The sequence below is a fragment of the Dermacentor silvarum genome, chromosome 11 (genome assembly GCF_013339745.2).
Source record: "Dermacentor silvarum isolate Dsil-2018 chromosome 11, BIME_Dsil_1.4, whole genome shotgun sequence".
NCBI lineage: Eukaryota > Metazoa > Arthropoda > Arachnida > Ixodida > Ixodidae > Dermacentor > Dermacentor silvarum.
The window spans coordinates 40,695,334-40,710,748 of NC_051164.1; positions in this window are offsets into that span (position 1 = coordinate 40,695,334).

Below are 15,415 nucleotides of genomic sequence, written 5' to 3' on the forward strand. Positions count from 1 at the left end.
ACGGATTGTTACGCCGTCAGCGACTACGTCTTATACAATCTTAAAGCGCGAGCTGTCACGAGGAAAGAGCGCGAGAACCTGGCACGTGACGCACTCGCCAACGTCTCAAGAGCTTAGTCGGCTTTATTAGCACGAGAGGGGTATGGGTGCGACCGTGGCCTAGTGGTTAGAACATTGGGCTTATGTGCTCGAGGGCAGCAATTCCATTCCACTATCGGTCACGCATTTCTTTTCAAGTGCGAAGTGTGACGAGACAGCAAAAGACCTACCGACCTCCCGCAAAGTGTCTAGACTGGGTGAAAGAATGCTTCGAATTAAAAGAAGCCGTCGGCATTCTCACCACATGCAGGCTCACGGGCATCGGACGGGCGGACGTGGCGTGGTTCGTGCTGGCTCTGGCTGGTGCAAACATCGAGGGCATGAGGTGGCGGGTGGTGAAGACGGGGGCGGCGAGTTCGCGTGCAAGGTCGTGGGTCAGGGTTCGCTGGCAGTTGACACAGGCACCCATAAATGCCCGGGCTCTCCGCTGTCCTCGGCCGCACAGTCGCGCCCTGGATCCCGCCTGCTGGTTCCTGCTAATCTCGGAATGCCAGGTGGCCTCCAACCTCGCTCCAGCGCCGGCTTCGGATAGAAGGGCGGGGGGGTCCAGGATTGTCAGCCACGTCCGATGTCGTTCGCTGATGACCGCCGTCTCGCTTCTGATCCGCTTGTCCTGCCACCACACACTCTGGCAACACGCTCCGCACACGTGGACCAATCGCAGCACACCACACATTCCGAACACCACGATGTCACCGCTCATTCGACCCGTCGCGCGTGCACCTTACCCATCGTGATAGAACACGGCGCCATACTTCGTCGTCGTCGTTCTTCTTTTTATTCTTTGCTCCCGTCTCTACACTCTGTGGTTTCAGCACTTTTTATTCACCCAACACAGCCTAGGGTTGGTAATATCGATGAATAATTAATTGATTAATCGATTAAATGTATCCCGCAAAACGATTAATCTTCATCGATGTCCACCTTTCATTTATTTGACTCAATCGATTAGACCTGTTCGATTAATCATTTTCAAGAGTTGGACAGGAGTGGCGCGAAAATTTTAAAATCTTACTGGAATGGCGGCGCGCAAGCATGACTAGGCGGCTGTGTTAAAGCGACTGTCGGCTGTTTTTCTGAGTCCCGAGAGATGCCGAGCCGAGCGCTTCCCCTCTTTTCCCGCACACTGCACACGCCACCTGAGGCTTGATATACCCTCGCAATTCGAGGCATATTACAGCAACCCAAGCGTTGATCGTCGTGCCACTCCCAGTCCACTAAAGACGTGGCACAGCATGCGCGCCGGTTTGGAGCATGTATTTGACGTAGCGAAGGAGTTCATGTCGATTCCAGCAAATCTATAGCGTTTGAGCATCTATTCTCGTATGCTGGTTGTGTGGCCATTTAAAGAAGGTGTCAATTTCACCCAAGCATCCCAGATAATTGACGTTCCTTCGCTCTGTAGAAAAGAGCATGTGGTTTAAAATCCTGAACCAGTGATTTGTTTTTGCCGTGTGCATATTTCAATTTCTTGCATATTTCAGTTGGACTTCACCTTTCACTTTTGCCATTTTTCTTATTTTTTGTTTAACTGTACTGTACAGGATTCACTAGTGTCATGTATCTTATTTAACCCTCCCTTCCCCCCGATCCCTAGCAATACGTTGGGAGCCTCGCGCGTGACGGAAGACGGCGCGCATTCTGCCCGCTTTCCTCCCATTCGCGCGGGCGAGATTCAGCCCCGATCGTCGGCTCTCCTCGCACGCTTTCACTCGCACATACAGCATACGTCGCACAGCGCCGATTTTATCGCCCATGGACTTTATATGGAACCTCACGGCGACGGTGACGCCGATGGCAGAAATCCGCCTGGAGTGTCCATTTAATTACTATCGCAATAAAAGAAAAAGAAAACGCGTTAACCAAGGTAGAGTACTAGAAATATTTTGGGAGAGTGGCTAAAGCGGCGGCTGGAGCGTGAGGCGGCCTCCACATGAGCAGCCACTCTGCGGCGCTGCTGTGGCGTACCGAGGGCTGCCTGCGCTCGGTTAGCGCGCGGGAAGTGGCGTGCGTTCGCTACGCGTTGTAACTTTTCGCTTTCATTTGGCACGCGAACCACTTGGAGGTCATTTATTCTTTATGGTGCAGCATGGCATGGTACTCACACATTTTTTAAACGTTGTGTTAGTGCTATGGTAGCAAGATCCTACAAGAACGATGCGTGAAACGGCAGCATGCACGGCCTTGCTCCGATGAATGGAGCACGGAAATGGTTATGAATGAACTAATCACGCAGATAAGCGTGCAAAAAACGTCACGCGTACAATTAGAGAACAAAACAGTCGCAGTTCCGCCCGAAAGGCGAAGCATCAATTGCGATAGGAAATTAGTAGAGAGCCACACGGAGTAAGGATAGTAGTTTTATCGGCTGTATAAACTTCGACACATTCACTTACTAACTGAATTAAGAAGCATGGTGTAGCGCGCACAAGCAAACATGAATAGATCACACTCGATGACCGCAGACAACCACTGTCAAAATGCTAGCGTGAGCAAACGCGGCAGCAGCAGCGAGCGAAGGCTCGTGCGGTCTATCGCTTCAACAGAAACTGAGCGGCGAAAGCATAGCGCATACAAAGGTAAGAGCCGTGTGCAGATCGCTTTCAAGATACGGTGCGCGCGACCACCCGCAGCAGCGTAAAGTTCAAGTATGCAGTTGCTGGCAGAGTAGAAGCCCCACCTCTCCCTCCGCGCTGCCTTCCCACTTTCCTCCTTTCACGTGCAAGATTGAGTCAAAAGTTCCCCTTGCGCCCGATTGCAAGATACGCAGTTGGTGTCGCAGCACAACGTCAATCCCCCCCTCCCTTCCATCCCCCCACGGCCTTTCGCGCGACCGGAGACGTCGCAATTGCTCTCTGCCGTGCGTTCGCTCTCCTGAAAGCGCGCGTCCCTCGCGCTCTTTCACTCGCACGTACAGCATACGGCGCACGGCGACGATATTATCGCCCTTGGACTTTATAGGGAACCTCATGGTGACGGCGATGGCAGAAATCCGCTTGGAGTGTCCATATAATTGCTACCCCAATAAAACGATATCCACTGTCAAACGTTGAACACGAACGCGAGCACCGATACTTGTTGAGCTCAGCTGCAGCGCACGGCTATACCGACGGCAGACGACCGAGCGGCTCGGCTGTGCTCGCATCGCAGCCGACGGCGCCGCTAATATCAGCGTATTTTCTTCTTTGTGTACAATTATTGCGAAGAGCGACAACAACGGTAAGAAAATATTGCGGCTTGTGAGCGTCGGTGATTCATTTCGAAGCGCCGTCAGCTTTAGCTCTGAAGTGAACCGGAGAAGGCCTAGTGAAGATGTCAGCGCAGTTGAGCGATCAGCGGTGGTGCATCGGTCCGCTCCTCGGTGGCTGAGTGGCTACTTCGCTGTACGGCTGCCGCACAAATCTGTCCCGGTCCCATCCTCTCTACGCCAAGGAATCTTGCCGCTGCAAGCAAAACCGCCGTCGAACGGCGGCCCGCGAACGGCAAACGGCGTGCGGCGAGTTGCCGTGACTGTAACGTGGACGGGCCTTCACCGCCACTACGCGCTACTCGGCTAGCCGTTGTTGCTGCCGTGCCGGCCCGTGCTCCTGCGAAGCGTGCCGCTATGGACCCTGTGTTGCGAGCACGTCTAGAAAGGCCAACACTGTCGGACTCTATTCGCGCAGCTAATCAGACCGCTAAGCACAACTGTGTTGGAACGCGAGCGATTTGGCGCTTGCGTTGCGCGGGCCGTAGTTACCGATTCGCAAGCGCGCACAAGCGAGCAACACGACGAGGAAGAGCAGGGAGCGCGCGTACCTGTTAGCAGACTAACCGGAAGTCGTAGGTTCTTGTTCGACCAATCGACAGCGTCTGCCCCTGGTGACATCACCAAATGCACCCTGGTGACGTAACGACGACCGCCGGGGATACGGAGAGACCCAAAAAGGAGAACGGGATTTTTTTTTTTTTTTTTTTTGTAGCTCGCCCACGGCGCGTAGCGCTGCCGCATTTGGCATCATTGATCTAGAGGCACAACATCGAGGCACAACAGTACACATTGCCAAGTACTCAGTGACCCAAGTTGGTCTTATTACTTCTTTCGAACCCTGTTACTTTGGCACAGCAGCCTGATGCGCTACCCATTCGACAACTGACTACCCAGTGGCCCAGGTATGTGGGAAAATGGTTATATACAAACATACACGGATACACAGATACAAATAGATAGATAGATAGATAGATAGATAGATAGATAGATAGATAGATAGATAGATAGATAGATAGATAGATAGATAGATAGATAGATAGATAGATAGATAGATAGATAGATAGATAGATAGATAGATAGATAGATAGATAGATAGATAGATAGATAGATAGATAGATAGATAGATAGATAGATAGATAGATATATAGATAGATAGATAGATAGATAGATAGATAGATAGATAGATAGATAGATAGCCCCGGAAAGTGCGTGAAGTGCCCTAAGAATGCTAAGGCATTAAAAATAAAAATAAGGAAAGAAGCAGCATGACCCAGAGATTAACGAGTACGGACCTTAGTTTGTGTGAGTATGCATGTTTTAGTCTCAAATGGGTATTCGTGAGGATGTCGTTAATTTGAAAGTGCGAATGCAAAAGCTTAGTCAATTCTAGGTCACAGTCGGTTACGAAAGTGCAATCACGATAGGAGTCAATCGCATAGACGATGTCGATATCGAAGTCATTCTTTACTAAGCGAAGTAACAGGCAAAGTACACAAACGATGTCGCCTGTGTACCACTGAGCGACTGCCACGAAATTTTGTAGCCTTTCGTTTGCTTTGTGTGTGATTTTTTTTATTTCGTGGCATTTGCGCACCCAGAACTTCCTTAAGCAGCTGTCAAGCTTAACCTTAATGCGTAATTGTTTATTCTTGTTTTCTTTGCACGCGCGTGGCTAGAGTCTTCCTGGGATACCTCGTTGCAAATGATGTCATTTTAGTGTACCTTTTGTGCAAAATTACTGCCGTTTTGTTACAATGAGCGCCAGAAAGGTACCGCTGCGGTTTCAGTTTAAGCATACCATTAGTTGTATACTGTGTAGCTCCTACTTGATCGTTATAGGTCTATTGCGAAAAGGATATAAAAAACTACTCTACGACCTGCCAGTTGCCATCATGAAAGAAATATGCAAGACAATCTTTTTCAGGCTGAAGTCTTCCAGGCCACACCCCTAGCCGATTTTAGCTATTACGCTTGTTTGGAGCTTGGACGTCCGCAAGCTATCACGCGTGTTACTGCGATCTAAAACTGTCTCGTAAAAGTACTCCAAGATCGCCAGAACAAAATTGCATGCATAAAAAATAAACGAAGTAGGTCATAATAGAAGATGCTGCTCTAGGAACTGCTGGATAATATATGTAAGTAACCTTTCGATGTCACCCGCGAGGACATCGAATATTTAGGAGCGAAGTGCTCCGGCTCCTCCTAAGTTCCTCCGTGATACGGGTTTGGAGTGGGAATTGTGAGCCGTGTGCGTCGACGTGCACAACGCGCCAAGTTCGTTGTGCTGCCGGGTGCTGTTGTTACTAGATGGACAGTGACAGGCTTCAGACCATATACTGCACTTGATAGGCGACGCTCGGGCGGAGAAATTATCGGCAACTTTTCCAAGGCTAGGTCCACCTGCTGCAAGCAACACTCCCCCTCCTGTCTTGTGGTGATCAGAAAGAACTTTCTAAAATGCGACTACTTCATAATGCGGTTATTCTTCTTCTTCTTCTTCTTCTTCTTCTTCTTCTTCTTCTTCTTCTTCTCTTCTTCTTCTTCTTCTTTCTTCTTCTTCTTCTTCTTCTTCTTCTCTTCTTCTTCTTCTTCTTCTTCTCAGCAACTGTTTGTCGACAGCATTCATAATAGGGCATTTAACACGGCAATAACACGTTATTTTGTTCAGAGACACTATGGAAGTTATCTTCCACGGCCCTACATCTCAATAAAATACGTCATTAGATTTGCATGGAATGACTGTTGACACAGGCGTTGGAGGCTACCAGGGCATGCAGCCTGCAATGGAGAAGCGCACTGAACGCACTGCCGCATTTCCTTTGTTTCAGGTATTTCGATGCGACAATGTAACATTCGGTGAACAAGAACGGAGCATGGCGCAAAAGTGTATGGTTTCTGAAAAGTCAATAGTACTCTTCTTAGCCATGACGAAGATAAGTGCCTTTGTCAAAACGTTGGCTCCAGCAACCTTCCTTGTTCGAACATTGTTATTAACTTCAGGCCTCCACCTTCTGTGAACTTATCTGTTGTTTAAACAGATAGACATAACAGAGAGAGAGATAAATGAGATGCGAAATGCAGGAAGGTTAACCGGAAGATTAACCCCTTCCCCTGCACTGGGGAAGGGGTAAGAAGAGACAGAAAGATAAAGAAAAATGCACACACATAGAAAGAGAGAGAGATTAAAACACACACAATTTCAGTAGCACCTTCGTGGCCCACTAAGCGGTCACTCAGCTCTCCAGCGACCATTCTGTTCTGCTATGCTTCTCTTGCGAGAAAAATCTTGCGTGAAACAGTGACAGGCTCGGACATCTTACAGTGACCCTGGCAACTAATGCAAGCAAAAACCTGCAGAATATTCTCAAATAAAGGAGGAAGGTTCGTGGTCTTATTTGTGCTATAAAGTTTGTTTGTTAGCTGAAAACGACGCCATTCGCTACTTGTTCTGGGCATCTGGAAACTCATATTCATCTCCCTTACAGTCTCTACAGAATTCCAGATTAACAATGATTTGTTATTTTTTAATTGTGGGATTTTACGTGCCAGAACCACGATCTGATTATGGGGCACGCCGCAGTGGGAAAGTCCGGTTTAATTTCCACCTCCTGGGGTCCTTACCGTGCACTCAATGCATTGCACACGGGCGTTTCTTTTTTTTTTTTGCATTTCGACCCCGTCGAAATGCGGCCGCCGCGGCCGCCGCGGTCGGGATTTGATCCCGCTACCTCGTGCTCAGCCGCGTAACGCCAAAGCCACTAAGCAACCACGGCGGGTATTAACAATTATTATTATTGCGATAGCAATTATATGGACACTTCAAGCGTCTTTCTGCCGTCGGCGTCACCGTCGTCGTCGCCGTCGCCGTGAGGTTCCGTATAAAGCCCAAGGGCGATAAAATCGTCGCCGCGCGCCGTATGCGCGAGTGAAAGCGCGCGGAGGACGAACGCACGGCGGAAAGCGAACGCGCGGAAAGCCGTGGGGCTATGAGAGGGAGTGAGGCGGGCGACGGTGTGCTGCGGCACCAAATGCGTATCTTGCAACCGGGCGCAAGGAGAACTGGCCACTCAGTCTCCCACGCGAATGACAGCGCGGGAGGGAGGGGGGGGGCAGCTTCTACTCAGCCAACTGTGCTGTACTTAGCCCGGCTGCGGCGGTCGTCCGCACGTCTCTTAAAGCGATCTCCACACGGCTCTGACCTTTCTATGCGCTGTGCATTCGCCGCTCAGTTTCCGTTGAACCGATAGACCGCACGAACCTTCGCTCGCTGCGGCGGCTGCGCTTGCTGCCAGCGTTTTGACAGTGGTTGTCTGCGGTCATTCAGTGTGATCTATTCATGTTTGCTTGTGCGCGATGACACCACGCTTGTTAATTCAGTTAGTAAGCGAATGCGTCCAAGTTTATGCAGCCGACAAAACTACTATTCCTACTCCGAATAGCTCTCTACTAATTTGTTATCGCAATTGATGCTTCGCCTTTCGGGCGAAACTGCAACATTTTTTTTTTGTCCGACGTTAGTCTATGAAGAAAATATGACCACTTCAATCATCTCAGCGAGTTTACTTCAGTAAATTTTCGTCTGGAATCTACCCTCATTTCCTGCCTGTTTTCGTAATATATCTGAATCTGAAAAATGTTTATCTTGCATTATGAATTTTATCGAGAATATCAAAACATAGTAGCAGTATACATGGGCAACGAAAAAAGAAGGATCGTTCCTTTGGCTAAGTAACGAGATAGATGATTCACATGTGCTGCGCGGGGAACAAGTTTGCCTCGTTCGTGAGCAGACAAGTCCGTCATAGATTTCACTCTAGCACCGCCCTCAACCAGCCGATTCACAAAATGAAATCTCCGATTGCATTGTTTGTTTGTTTGCTTGTTTGTTTTCTTTCTTTCTTTTACTGGCTATAGCTGCTCTATTTCTGCGACACTCGACACTTCGGCGCCCTGAACGCGGTCCAATTGAGCCAGTCAGTAAACAGGCCAATTTATTCCATCGCAATCGCTCGCTAACGCACGCCATTCCGATCTCTCGAGTGTCTGCGGACGTTTCCTCTGCCTCGCGTGCCCGGGCTTTTGCGAAGCGACCATCGAATAGAACGGGCTGCGCTCCATCTCGTTAAGGGCCGCTCGTGAATGCGCTCAATCGTCCCGCGCGAGCGTCCCAAAGAGCCGAGCGGTGCGCGCGCGGGCACGTATTATATGCCGAGCGATTCACTCGCCCGCAGCTGCCGACGCTGCTGCCGTTCCAATTGTTGCTGCGCTGCCTCGGCGAGCTCCGATCGTGCGCAGGCCACTGTATACGGCTGATCAATTTCACTTAATTGGCGCGACCGTGCGGACCCGTGTTCCCGCCTGTTTGCCACTGTTTGGTGCCCCCCCGCGACTCCCGCTATTCCTTCTCGTCCTCCTCACAACTTGGCGTTTCGCTGCTGCTCCCGAGCCTCGCGTATGGAACAAGGAGAAGGGGACGCTGTCCTCCTGGTGGGGGGAACAACGCAGGGAGGACAAGCTGTAGGGGGAGGTCACGCGGAAAGGCCACTACCCGCCATCTGTTTCTTGCCGGAGACCCTTTTTGGGGTGGCACACAGCCATTGTTCTCGAGATTATAATAACCCCGGAGGCAGCGAGCTGCACTTATCTCGGCGCTCGACGCGCTTTTATTTCGCGCTCTCGTTTTCGCACCATCCCGTCGGGTGGCCCATTAGGTGGGCGCTGCGTAGAGGACGAGCACCGTTCCCGCGAGGCCAATCCCAGCGGAGTATAGTGCAGCTTCCCCCTCCGCTGCTCGCTGTATGTGCATGCGAGCGTCTGTGCGTGCGGCGCGCTGGCCCCCATCCCGCTCACCACTTGCGCTCACTGCCCGAGCGTCCCAACAGAAGAGGTCCGGAAATACTCGCGGATATCGGGACCGAGGCTGCGGCTTCGCGCTCGTTCACGCTTCCCTTCGGTCATATTGTTTTGGGATTTAAAGAGGGCGGCGGTGGGACCTCGATTTATTGTTTACCGCCTCGTTTCAGCTGAAAACCTGGGCCCATACCTTGTGCGTTTTCTTTTTCCTCATCGATCTCGCTCTTAAGAATGATGGTAGGCTCGAAGACCCCCGCCTTATCTTGTCCTCCTTCTTTTCCTTGCCATTGTATTAGCGCTGCAAAGAAAAGCGCTGGCGAAGTGAGGCGAAGTAAGGCGAAGCCATTTACTCGGCCCTGCCTCGGCACCTGCGGCTCCCGTTTGGAGAGCGTCCCAATGAGGCGATAACGGGCATCGGACCTTTCGCGGGCGCCACTGCCAGCACATCAATGACCAGACTGAGCTGGCTGGGTTTATAGAATTCCCCCACCCTCGCCTTACCGAGCCCCGTCAACCATTAAAGCTCGTGCCTGGCATCCATCTAGTTTGAGAGCGGAACGGAGCTCTCAAACGGTCAGCTTTAGATGAGCTGCTGGAGGGCCGTCCATTCCATCTGCGAATGCTTCAAGGGCGTATTAACTGCTTGTCTAGACCTGCGCCTTAATGCGTCGCTGAATTCACGGTGTTCGCCAGTGAAGCATTCAAACATTCTAGAAGCAAATAATGAAAATTAAACCTTGCCTTTGCCGCAGGGATAATTTGCGCACGTAAATATACCCTGTCCCCAGCAATCATGTAATGAAATAGATATGTGAATTTTCACAGCGGAGCTGTTTATGCCGAGCTTAATCTGTCTGTCGTAAACAGAAAAAACTCCGCGGAGCGATGACGTCACCTTGCGTTGCCTAGTAACCGCCGGCGCAGGTGCGCGCTCGCTTCGCCCGACACAGACACGGCTCCGCCGTGCTCCCGCCAGGTGCGCGCTGCTGCGCATGCGCCGTGACGTCATCCCGGCGCGTAGCGCTCGCCGCCCGTACACTATGCATAGCTTTCGCCCCACTTCCCCTACGACTTAGCCACCAGCTGCGCGCTACTGCGCATGCGCCGCGAGTCAGACGTGACGTCACGGCCAACTGTGCATGCGCTCCTTCGTTCCGTATGAAAGCCGGTGCGCGGCGGCGGCGCACCAGACGTAGACATGGGGAGACCAAGGAAGGTTCGCACTGCCGAGGAAGAAGGCGCTTACCAAGAATCGCGGCGCGCTGCTAAGCGAGACTACCAGCGTAGACGCCGATTGGACCCGGCACGGTTAGCCGAAGAAGCCGCTGCAAAACGACTTAGAATCACTTGACATTACTTCGTATAACTTAGCATCACTTCGTATAGCCAGGACCAGCTAGGAATCGATCAACTCCGCTGTGTCTTAGCCTTGCGCCACTACAGTGCAAGCTACCCCGAACGTTCTTACTGACATTCAGCACGGATAGTACAAGGTCGCTCTCGTACAATGCTGAGCATTATTGCTTATACCGAAACAAAAGTTCAGAAAACAATCAAAATTGGTATATGTGAGGTTTATGTGTGGTTTATGTGAGGTTGTACGGTTTGATTTTAGAAATTGTTACTTGATTTGAGAAAATGTTAGAGGCATAAGTCGGAAAGTGCAGCTGCTTATTACGAAAGCGCGCGTGAAAGTCATAGCAAAACACTCCAAGACAACCGAAGTCTGTGCTCCCGCACATTTGTGAACGTCACATAAAGGAAATAAGATGCAACCGAAACTGACAGCTCCTATATTAGAGCGAGCATGAGGAGGTCATGACTTCAACACACAGCAAAGAAAAATCTTCCCGATATGGAGATCTGAAAGCACGGACTTACTATAATGACGGAATGAAACGCGAACAGAAAGAAACAAATAGAAAATCCTGAAATTGCATGCATGTGCTTAAAAGTGCACACAGCTGTAGCTGTTATTGACGAACTTCAATGAAAGTCTCTAATGTCTCTAGATTAAGACACCGAAGCTTCGATGGGCAGCTCCCGCAGGGGCGTCTGCGTAAGCAGGCGTTTGGTGTGTTGCGACACCACGGACCCGAGCACATGGGGGTTGGACCCTCGCGCGCTTATAGTGCGTGGTTTAGCCATGTCCGGGGAAAAGAGGATCCTGGTAGTTGAGCCAATGAAGAGTGCTTGGCCCTTTATGGCCCCTCGGCGGAGGCAACACACCCCTTTGGCCTCGGCTTCACGTAGACGGCACCCCCGGGCTGACCCACCCGGGGGAAATCGGTAGTTGCCTTTTCCTGCCTCTCTCTCCCACAGTGACCAAGCACGATCTTAATTTAAATAAAGTTGTTTCTCTCTCTCTCCCTCCAACCTTCGTCTTTCTCTCTCACTTTCCATCTCTCCTGTCTTCTCTTCGCTTTGTTTTACTTCCAATTTTCCAGGCAGCAAGGGTTAACCTGGTGTAATCTATCCAACCTTGTGTCTATTATATTAGGTTATAGTGGCTATGTACAGCTGGCGTCTGCATCTCCTTCGGGACTCGTAGCGTCCCCTTGTTATGGGCTCGGTGGTGGGTGGTAGGCATAGCCTCCGAAATTAACTAATTATCTATGGATGTATTGTCCTTCCTCGTCTGCCTGATCGCCCTCTTAGCAAAAGAGGGCGCACCGAAGAAACGCTGGACTTTTTTGGCCAACGTAAAGACACCCTCCCACGATTTCACGTGATTCATAGTGAAAACCCCGAAAAGACCACTAGAATGATTTCTCCTTTCACTGTTGCCAAATGTATAACCGATGCACTAGGTCCCAGCTACAAGGTAACGAAAATGGCCAGCGGAAAACTCCTCCTTGAGGTTCGCGACCAGCACCAGCACGAAAAACTTGCAAATCTCGTAACACTCGGTAACGTACAAATCCCGGTGACTCCGCATCGATCGATGAACACATGAAAAGGAGTAGTTTCTGACGGAGACCTCCTGAACTTGACCGAAGAAGAGCTCCTCGAGGGCTGGAAAGAACAGAACGTGACACAAGTACAGCGAATAAAGATTAAACGAGACAACGTTGAAATTCCCACGAAGCATCTAATCCTTATATTTGGCTCCAGTACTCTCCCAGATACCCTCGAAACAGGATAGACGAAAATCCGAGTAAGACCCTGTATTTCCAACCCGCGTAGATGTTTCAAATGCCAAAGATTCGGCCATGGCTCGCAAAACTGCCGAGGCCGATTGACATGCGCAAAATGTGCCGATCATGAACACACATCTGACAATTGTACTGGCGCCCTGCACTGTCCAAATTGCGATGGTGACCATGCAGCATATTCTCGATCCTGCCCTACGTGGAAAAAAGAAAAAGACATCATCACACTCAAAGTAAAAGAAAACATATCTTTCCAAGAAGCACGAAAGCGTGTTTCTTTTCTCCACTCCGCAGGGTATGCTGGTGTGGTGCGTAGGGGTGAAGCTACCGCAGCAGACTCCGGCATCAGCCCGGTCCACAAAGAGTGTGGCTGCGGCTGTGCCATCAGCTCCCCAGGCGACAGCAGCCAGCGGTGCTGTGCCGTCTCTAAAGGAGGGTCCATCGACCTCTGGGTTGGTGGCCTCCAAGGCCCTGCTTTTCGAGGCAAGGCCCACCCCGAAAACACCCCGCTCGCTTGAGCGGAAGTCCAGCGGCTCCTTGGAGTCGATGGACACAACCCCAAGCCAGGCGGCGCATCCAGCGCCTCCGGAGCGACACGATTCTCGCGACCGGTCCAAGAAAGACAAACCCCGGATTACGGGGCCTAGAAAGGCTCCGTAAGCCAACTAGACTCGTCTCATGACACACAGCCCAAAAAGACAAACAATATGGATACACACATACTACACTGGAACGTGGGAGGCCTAATGCACAACCTCGATGACATTAAAGAACTTTTACACAAATACAATCCAAAGGTGCTGTGTGTTCAGGAGACACATCTTAAACCTACACAAGCTTTCTTCAGCAACACGCCATTTTCCGGAAAGACCGGGACGATGCTGCTACATCGTCAGGCGGTGTAGCTATAATTGCCGACAGAGGCGTTGCATGTCGGAAACTGCAACTCCAAACTCCTCTTGAAGCAGTTGCTATCGAAGCAGTGCTATTCAATAAACCAGTCACCATCGCGTCTATATACATCGCCCCAAGTTATCAACTCTCTAAAACAACATTTCAAAGCTTTATTGATGAACTCTATCACCCTTACATAGTCGTTGGTGATCTAAACGCACATAGTACACTGTGGGGCGACTCTCGCTGTGATGCGAGAGGACGACTAATAGAAAACTTCCTACTCTCTTCAAGTGCCTGCCTGCTTAACAAAAAAGAACCAACATTCTACAGCCCTACACACAAAACATTTTCTTCCATAGACTTAAGCATAGCGTCCAGTACAATTGTGGCATATCTGAAGTGGGATGTGATTAATAACCCTTATGGAAGTGATCACTTCCCCATCGTACTAAACCTTACAAAACAATCTGAGTGCTCTGCACACGTTCCTCGATGGAAAGTCCACTCAGCTGACTGGACGCGGTTTCGTGAAGAAACACATTTGCCCTGGGACGATGTCCGTTCACTTGATATTGACGCGGCAGTAGCATACTTTACAGCGTTTATTATTGATGCTGCATCAGTATGTATTCCCCAAACAAATGGGTCGCCTTCGAAACGACCTATTCCATGGTGGAATGAGGCGTGTAGGGAAGCCCGGATAAAGCAAAACAAGGCCTGGATTCTCCTTCGTAACTCCCCGACCACAGAAAACCTAATTAACTCCAAGTCGATTAAGTCACAAGGTAGAAGAACACGCCGCCGCGCTATTCGGGAAAGTTGGGAAAAATACATGTCCAGCATCAACTCTTATACAGACGAACACAAAGCCTGGAACAGGATAAACAAAATAAAAGGCCGCGAAACTCATCCTCTACCTTTAGTAAACACACAAGGAGACACTCTTGAGGACCAGGCTGATTGTCTAGGAGCACATTTCGAGCATATTTCCAGTACCTCCCATTATACAGATACATTTCTAAGATATCAGCGACAAGCAGAGAGACAGCCTCTGGGTCGGAAAGACACAGCCAATGCAGCATACAATCGTCCATTTAGCATGGCAGAGTTTCAGGCTTCACTGAATTGTGTCGACGCATCTGCGCCAGGAAGTGACAGAATGCTATATGAAATGATAAAACACTTACACCCTGAAACCCACAAAACGCTATTGTCACTCTTTAACACCATGTTCTCTGCCGGCTACATTCCGACTGCATGGAAAGAAGCAATCGTAACTCCTATTCTCAAAGATGGCAAGGACCCTTCTTCGGCCAGTAGCTATAGGCCTATAGCTCTGACAAGTTGTATATGCAAGCTCTTTGAGAAAATGATCAATCGCTGCCTCATCCATTTTCTAGTAAGTAACAAAATACTCGATCCCTTACAGTGCGGTTTCAGGGAAGGTAGATCCACAACAGATCACCTTGTCCGCATCGAGACAAATATCCGTGATGCAGTATTTTTAGATATGGGGAGAAGGCATACGACACAACTTGGCGCTTTGGAATCCTCCGTGATATGTCTGGAATGGGAGTTCGAGGCAACCTACTGATTGTGATTCAGAGTTACCTCTCCAATCGCACGTTTCGTGTGAGAGTTGGTAACATCTTGTCTCGGGTCATTTACGCAAGAGGCTGGTGTACCTCTAGGTGGTGTGCTGAGCTGTACTTTATTTATCGTCAAAATGAACTCGCTGTATACTGTCATGCCACGTAATATGTTTTATTCTGTATATGTGGAAGACATCCAAATAGGTTACAAATCATGCAATCTAAATATCTGCGAGCGACAAGTACAGCTTGGCTTAAATAAACTGTCTAAGTGGGCGGACGAGAACGGTTTTAAATTAAACCCTCAGAAAAGTATGTGTGTCCTCTTCTCTAACAAGAGGGGTGTACTGCGGGACCCCGTAATAGATCTCAATGGAGGACGACTATCTGTAAGCCGTGAACATAAATTTCTAGGTATCATTTTAGACTGCAAGTTAAATTTTGTCCCACACCTGAAGTATCTTAAAGCAAAGTGCCTCAAGACTATGAATCTGCTGAAGCTCTTATCACGCACATCCTGGGGAAGTGACAGGAGATGTCTCATAAAGTTATACAAAATTCATATTATCGCG